Source organism: Kryptolebias marmoratus, linkage group LG20 (genome assembly GCF_001649575.2).
Source record: "Kryptolebias marmoratus isolate JLee-2015 linkage group LG20, ASM164957v2, whole genome shotgun sequence".
NCBI lineage: Eukaryota > Metazoa > Chordata > Actinopteri > Cyprinodontiformes > Rivulidae > Kryptolebias > Kryptolebias marmoratus.
This window is the reverse complement of record NC_051449.1, coordinates 19,340,175-19,347,253: the sequence shown is the minus strand read 5'-3', so window position 1 is coordinate 19,347,253 and position 7,079 is coordinate 19,340,175. Positions and strand designations below refer to the sequence as shown.

Here is a 7,079-nt window from a genome sequence, read left to right as displayed (position 1 = left end):
AAACAAGGAGAAGCAGCATTCAGTTTCTATGCACCACAAATTTGGAACAAACTTCCAGAAAACTGTAAAACAGCTGAAACACTGGGTGCCTTTAAATCTCAACTTAAAACCCACCTGTTTAGAGTTGCTTATGGCTAAATTAGGGTTAGAGTACAGGTTTTTGCTCTTTCTTACTGTTTATTCATTGTCACGTGCTGTTTTTATTTTGTTTTTTAATTATGTAAACCACCTTGAAATGCCTTGCTGCTGAAATGTGCTATACAAATAAAATTTGATTTTGATTTGATTTGCATTGTTTTTTCCAAAACTGAACGAGGAGTAGCGAGTCAAAATTTGTGACATTAATGGAAAACTATTAATTAGTAGTGAGGGTGTTCAGTGCCCTTCATAAACACTCGAAGCCACAGGATGCAGTGTGTTAGTTTTTCTGTTATCTGCTGTTACTCTTCTCCGTCACACACTCCGGGAACGGAAGAGCCGTTTATATATTGACCACATTTGTACTGCTCAGTAGAGTTCTATTTGCACACACACACACACACACACACACACACACACACACACACACACACACACACACACAGGAGCCAATGAGATAGTTTGTCACATCAGAGATAATAAAAAGATTTTCATTCCTTAAACTTTGTATAAATCAGAACATATTAGCATAGTAAACACATCATTTTTGTTTTTTGTGTGCCAAGCAGAAGGATAAGCTGCTCACTTTTCCATGTCAGTGTTGGTGCCCAGGAGGGAGGTTTTGCTTTTTCTAAAAATAGAACTCTTCACAGCCCCAGAAGTTAGACAGAAACACAGCAGACAATTATTAACACCTCTTGGCATCAGTTCATCTAGCTGTATGCTGCTCCACTCATCTCAGCTGTACTTGATCAGTCTACTGATAAAGTGTTGAAAGTTCTTGTGTCTGTCTTTTTATAGCCTGTCAGCAGTCTGTTCGCAGAAACTTTATCATGTACACAAGGAGAGCAGAAACAGAATTGAAAATCACACGTTTTCCCCCCTCAGCTCATGCTGTTGTACAAAAACAAATTGTAGACAAAAACATACATGCCCTAAAAACATGCACCAAAATAAAATGCAACTCTGCCTTCTCTGTGGCTCAGACTGCCCCCCTGTGACCAAACAGAGTAATGACAACAGCAAAGACACCTCCACAAGTCAGACTTCGGTTAACTCTATTTGTATGAACTTTGCATGTTCATCAGGATATTGCTTATTCTCCTTCACTATATATATATATTACTGTTGAAACGTGGTGCACTTAGTTCAGTGCAAATGTTATTTCAGATTTTAGACAATATCAGAAAAACTCTTCATTGGTTGATGTGTAATTTAGATAAACACTTAAAGTATAGGAGCAATGCAGTTCAGTGTGCTATCAATGCAGATGTGGCTCCGTTTGTATTTGACTGTGATCTGATGTCAGAGCTGTGCTGACGTATATAGGATGTGCTTCATTTCCCGGGAAGAAGGGCCGAGCTGAAGGTGTGAACAAGTTAAAACGTTCAGTGTCACCCTGCTCACACACACACGTGCAAAGTCCCTGGCATGGCGTGTGTCCAGGCATCAGATGGCACTGGAACATCTGGAGCTTTAACTTCAGATGATTTGCATACATCATGGGTGACCTTATCAAAAACAAACACAGAGATTAAGTGAGAGTCCAGGTCTTCTTCCACTAATCCTGGGCCCCTCTGCCATCCTGCGTAGCCTGGTGTTGTCCTTCCAGGTTTCAGGTCACCTGCTCCACCTGCAGGGACGGGACAGAGCTAACACAATCACGTGAACTCTTCGTAGAAGGTCAATATGAGCCCAGGATTAGATGGTGTAGATGTCTCACTCTACGTCCCATAGACACAAACGCAGAAACACACAATGACTTTGTGTCCTCCTCTTCCTCACACACACACACACGCACATACCTCTGTCCTTGGTGGATTTGTCGAGTGTACCAGCACCCCTCTGATTCAGCTTAAGAGGAAAGTAATGAGACAGGATTTGTTGAGGATGATATAGTTGGTTTGAAACACTGTGATCATTAGGAGGTTTATCTCTGTGCCTAACACTGACTGACCCCAGCCGAGCTCACATGCGTGCCATCTTTCAAGATCAGCGTTTTCATTAAGCTCACAGTTTGTACTTGCTGGTTTGAAGCCTAAATATGTATTAATTTCTCTGTATTTATTCACATAGAGATTTGCAGTTTGCTTCAAGTTCACACCCTCGCTTGCTCAGAATAAGCTACACATAATCATAACCAAATAATATACCCTCATTGACAAAATGCACGATTAGGCCAGAAGAAATATTCCAATTTAGCCTCTGTTTGGTCCACAGGTTGACCTGTGGTGGATGTGTAAATGATTCAATCAGCAAGGAACTGACACATCTGGAACGGACACAGTAAATGCTGGCATCACGAGTGGAACAATAGTGTTATCAGGTCATTGCCAGAGTGACCAGCAATCAGTCCTACTCACAGTTGGATGAACAATAAAACAAAGTTTGCATCCATTGTCAAAGCTGTAGCAGCAAATAACTCTTGTTGCCTCGTGGATCATTTAGAAGAAGAAGAAACAGATGTTAAGAACCAAAGTTAACCATGTTCTGAGTAAGCATGGGTATGAGATTTTGACAGTATAACTTTGAGCAAATATACCATGGTTTCAGGGTGTTACAGTATATAAAAAAAAAAGAATTTGCTTTTATTTAAAAACAGAAATGTATGTACTATTACTACTGCTACCTAAATGATCACATATTGCTTTATAATGATGGCAGTAGTTTCAGAGTGAAAATCCAGGCAGAAGGAGATTCAGAGTGAGCTGGACAATTTCTCCTCAGTCCCCTCCCAGCTCTGCACGTCTATGGCTTCCTTGATGGGAGGGGATGTCATTTCCCCCAGAAATACTTACCTCAGCACAGCTGCAGCAGAGTATTCGGCCAGTCTCAAGTCCTTCTGTAGAAAAGTGAAGTTGTGTAACATCTGGTAACAGATGTGGAGTTGTGGGAGGGTATTACTAGAATGACCTATAAGAAGAGATGTTTCTTTCTCAACACAGTGCTTTTGATTTGTGGGACAGGACACGTAAAGAGGATTCAACTGGTGCAGGAGACAGGTCTGTGATCTTTTTTTGTTTAGAGTTCAAGAACTTTATGCATAACAAATAACTATAAAACTTCTTTTATGATTATTAGTATTATTATTTATGTATTTTTTGGCAAAACTTGCTGCTCCTGTGACCAGGTCATATCTCTCACAAAGAGAGGAGAACTTTTTTCACGCTCAGGTCACTGATGTCAGCTTTTGATTTTCAAGAAAAAATAAATTGTAGAACGCGTTTTTGAAATTTTGAGCTTGTGAAGTGCCAAAGCTCCAAAGAGTACAAATGTGTTAATTTATTTTTACTATTCTATTCTGAATTTTACACTGAATTACAGAAGTTTTGACATCTGGATAAAACATTTTTATATGCTTTTTGCCATACTGTTTTTTTTTAGACAAAATAATTGATATTTTTTTGGATTTGGTTGCAATTTGTACCAAAAATTTTATATTTATTTATTTATTCATTCATTCAATGAGAAGTAGGGTTACATAATGTAGCCAATATTTACCAATATTGCAATAATAATAATCAATACAAAAAGTTTTTACAAAAAAAAATAAGTAGAGACAAAGTATATCCAAAAAGGAAAAAAAAGTGGACAAACTTTAATAAAACTCAGAAAGTAATCATTGGATGTACATCTACAACTGAATATTTCACAGCTATCAACTTCAGTAAAAAAAAATGCTGTAACTAGTCAGTTTTACAAACACTGAGCTAAAATTTGGTATGGTAGTAGCTGTGACTTATCAGGAGTGCAGACTATGACTGCTAATAGGTTGGTTGAAATCTTTGTTTAAAACTTTGGCATCAGCTGTTGGAGCCATCTGTCTGACTGTTAGCCAAATATCATGATGCATGGATTTTCATCGTATGTACATCTATATCTGAGTAACTTTTGGAGCCCAATTCAACATGGCCACCACGGCTAATCAACCTTGGAAAACAAAACTGAGCTACAATTTGGCATGGCAGTATCTGAGAGTCATTCCCAACACATACTGGGACTGCCAACAAGTTACTTGAGATCTTGCAGCATCACATACAATCACACATAACATTAGGTTTTGAAACTTGACCAAAAAACTCAAAATGAGATGACCTAAGTTTAAAATTCCAGCATGGAAGGTAGCGAGCGATAAGTATTTCTTCAAGGAATGCTCGGTTTTTATTTATTATATTTATATTGGGAAAATTGGGATATTTTTTCATACTTCTATCCATCATATTACAGTTTAGTGGTTTTATTTCACTGCAAGTTATTTTTATTATGTTGACTTAAAGATTTTCTCTGGGCGTGTGACAGCAGTTACAACCCTGATTGAATTTCCACCATACGAGCCTGAGATCAAGAGTAGACATCAGGGATTTCTTTCAGCTTCTGGATAAAAGCTTAATGGAGCCCCCTGAGCCTGTGGTCTACCCACCTATGGCTGTAAAGAGACAGGCGGGACACTGTGCTTTCAGGACTCTAAATGGTCTCTAAAACGTAGGATTTTAGGCATCATGGGATATTTAGGCTGGTACCCATATGTCATTACACCCACAGCCTGTCTCTTGTGCTGCTCCCTGCAAACCATTACAGGGGGGAGGAAGGCATTGCATGTTTTAACAGACTTTAACCTTCTCTGATTTTAAAAAAAAAAAAGGTTAACAAAAAGAGCTAGTAGGGTCAAAGGTTGAAGTCCCAAAATTAGTTTGTTTCAAGTCGTTTTTCCAGGTTTCTGAAGCAGAATTTTGGAAGCTGAGGTTTACAATTTAAAAAAAAAAAAAAAAAAAAGTAAGAATCTCTGGGTTCCCTTATTGTCTCACTACACTATAGATTTAGAGATTTAGATTTAAATTCAACTCCTGCATGCATAATTGCATATTTAATTACACAATTGGTTTAAAATTGTCCATCCATATTCGTGACTCTTGACAACCACACAGCCTGTAATGGAATATATTTCTCTCATCTGGGAGAGTGTGGGCAGCAGTGACCTCACCTGAAACCACGACTCATCCCTGCTCTACCTATCATGGCTTCAGTTGATTGGCATGTCAGATCTGCATTCCAGTTTTTTATTTTTTTATTTTAGCAATTACTCACCTTGAGTTATGTTCTTGTGCTTCTGTAATGTACAAAATACACTGATACAAACTTTATCCAGTGTGCTGCTGAGAATTTATTAAACGCACCTTCAGAGGATTGATTGTTGTTTTTAAGTGAATTATGCTTTATCATTAATAGCTATAAATGCCATGCATGATTTGAGTGAGCGTAAAATGTTTGCTGACAGTGATTCTGGGTTTTTATTGGATCAAATGCATTTGTAACAGTTGGGATTTACAGCTCACACTGACAAAGTGGCTTGGAAATCAGAACAAGTTTTAGTCATTCATGTTGACACAGGGCTTTAATACATGAAATGATCTGTGAAAACATCAGATTTTCCGGTCTCTTCTTATGGAATAGTTTGCTACAATCTTTGCTACCTGAGTAAAAGCAGCTATAGCAGAGCCAAAAGGAGTCTAGCAAATGTGTTTCACTACCACTTTTAAGCTACCTAAAATCTTTTTTGTTTTGGAACTTAATTACCCTATAATAGGGATGTCCATTTTAAACAACACTTTAACATTTCTTTAAGTTCTGGTCTGCTTCATTTGCAAACAATGTTAAGAGCTACAGAGGAAATTAAACAGGATTGAGAGGCAGAAGCTGACATAAAATACTGGGAATATTCAACAAAAGTAAAGTAAATTGACAGCAAAATGAGATTTCTGGTTACTCCAGTGACCACACTAATAAAAATGATTCATTTAGGGATCAGGTGTATGAACAGGAGGGATCAATTAAACTGCATCCCCTAAAACCAAACTTATCTGAAAACAGATGACGTTTTAGGCATAATAGCTGTTGGTCTTTGGAGTTGTGAAGGCTGTATGCATTCATGCAAAGTGGATGGGCATGACATTTTTTGTTAAACAACTGCTGACCTCAGACGACCCAATTCACTCCCAGAGCTCAGGACAGATAGAGAAATGAGTGCAAGTGTTGTTCAGTGGACTGAGAATAACCAGCCTCAGGACAGCAGAAAGACTGAGATGGAGAAAAGAAAAAGAAAGGCATGGAGCAAGAGGCAGAAATTGGATAAAAGGAAGAATAAGATCAGAAGACAGTGGGTTTTGGTAGGAAATGGGAAATAATTTAGGAACACGTAAGCTTAAGTCTGTGCAACTTTGCAAACACCAGCGGGAGAATAACACACACACACACACACACACACACACACACACACACACACACATTGTTCTTTTATGCTATTCTCCTCTTCATCCAGATGTCCATTTAGTAAGGATCCAGATGGCCTTGATGCCCCCCACCCCTTGTGTTGCGGAGAGGTGCTTTTGATGCACATACATACACACACAAAGCCGCATGGCTGTGTTTTTTTTTTTTCTCCTCTCTCAGAGGAAAGATTAACTCTCCTCATTAGGACTCCCTCCGCCTCTTGCTCTCATTTCCCCCGCCCTTTCCTGTTGTCTGCATGCTTCGCCATCATTGGCTCCCCTCTGTGACAGGATCACTGTGACCGCAGGACACCGAGGTGGGGAGGAGGAGGGATTGGTAGATGTTGCCACAGTAATAGAGGAGGCGGCCACTCGCCAAATCATTGAGCTGCAGATAAAATGGAGAAAAAAAAAAGTGGATGAAAAGCGGGTTAGAGGCTGATAGAATAAAAGAAGAGGAGGGGTGGGGAAAACAATAACAGCAGCACAGGATTAGACATGGACCGTGTAGTTAGTTAGACCGTTTAGGATAAAGCTGGGTCAAAAATCCCCCTCCCAGACTTGAGTCGTCATATTCAGAGCTGAGCTGTCAGTCTCAGCGGAGAGGATGGAACAAAAACAAACGTGCAAAGAGGAGGACTAAACACAGGTGCGAAATGAAAAGCAGCCCCCCCC

General features: G+C 39.2%; 1 protein-coding gene across 1 annotated transcript in view; it reads left to right on the top strand.

Annotated features, from left to right (window-relative positions):
• Positions 1-7,079, top strand: part of tnk2b (tyrosine kinase, non-receptor, 2b) — a 56,521-nt gene that overhangs the window by 15,721 nt on the left and 33,721 nt on the right. The gene's annotated exons all lie outside the window — the stretch shown is intronic.